A 1,187-nucleotide genomic window follows, 5' to 3' on the forward strand; every position below is an offset into this window, starting at 1 on the left:
TTATGTGAGCCGTGATGGCATCTCTCACCTCTGAAAGAAGGATATCTGGCGAGAGGTTTGTCAAGTCTTTGCTGACATCTGGGGTGGTGTTTTGTGGTCTGCTGTTGTTAAAGAGCTTGGTATAGAAATCTAGGTACCGTTTGATCATTTTGTTGAGGTCATGGATAAGCATGCCTTCTTCGTCCTTGAGGGCGATAATGTTATTCCTGCCTAGGCACTACTTGTTTTTGATGGATTCTAGACCTTTGTTTTGTTCCACGACCCTGAGTTGTTCCTCCTCGTCATATTTGGGAATTTCTTTCTTGCGTTGTCTTATAGGTTTGTAGACCTCACCTTATTCAGTGTCTTGCACATTTGTTCCTCCTCATTTCATCTGTTGTCACATTTCCTTGAGCTGCTTTGTTTCCGTGGACAGCTTGTCTGGTTTTGGCGGTTTGCTTTGCCCAGCTGTCTTCACTGCCGTATCCAAGATGGTGGTCATGAGGTTGCTCAAGTGAAGGTTGAGGTCATTTGATGTTACTAATACCTCGAATCTGTTTGATAGTATTATCTGAAATTCTTTGTCGATAGCATCTGGGCGTTCGGTTTCCTGGAGAGCTTCATTAGTTTTGCCCTCTCCAGTTTGGTATTGATGACCATATGTACGGCCATGTGCAGTGCGATGTTCGCTGCCCGTACTGAATGAGATGAGTTCAGGACCGATACATCTGTGAAAATGCTTGGCCTGCTGGTGAGAATGTAATTGATCTCATTCTTTGCGGTGCTGTTAGCTTAGATCCAGGTCCAGCGCCTACTGGGTCGTTTCTTGAAGAATGTGTTCATGATCTTCTATTGGTGTCTTTCGGCACAGTTGATGAGAGTTGCCTCTAGAGTTTCGTGCTCCTAACCAATATGCACGACTCCGTTTTAACTGCGCTCAGCCCGACTTTAGCGTCAAAATCGCCGAAGACGATCTTAAACTATTGTTGAAGAGGCTGTCTAGTCTTCGTAGTCATTTTCAACGCTGGTAGATAAGCCTAGATAATGTTAGTATTTGCCCTTGATTTTGATGGTTAGTTGTGCCACTCGGTCCGACATACTCTGGAAGCAGGTGACATTTCCGAAGATGTCCTTGTGTACCAGGAAACCGTCTGTGGCAAGTGTTGCCGTCTCTATAGTACATGGTGGGAGTGCTTTTACGGAGAGTG

General features: G+C 45.1%; 1 protein-coding gene across 1 annotated transcript in view; it reads right to left on the minus strand.

The window, feature by feature from the left end:
- LOC119592603 (UNC93-like protein MFSD11) overlaps nucleotides 1-1,187 on the minus strand; it is a gene marked incomplete in the record, with an annotated part of 18,787 nt that overhangs the window by 7,966 nt on the left and 9,634 nt on the right.

Source organism: Penaeus monodon, chromosome 30 (assembly GCF_015228065.2).
Source record: "Penaeus monodon isolate SGIC_2016 chromosome 30, NSTDA_Pmon_1, whole genome shotgun sequence".
Taxonomy (NCBI): Eukaryota; Metazoa; Arthropoda; class Malacostraca; order Decapoda; family Penaeidae; genus Penaeus; species Penaeus monodon.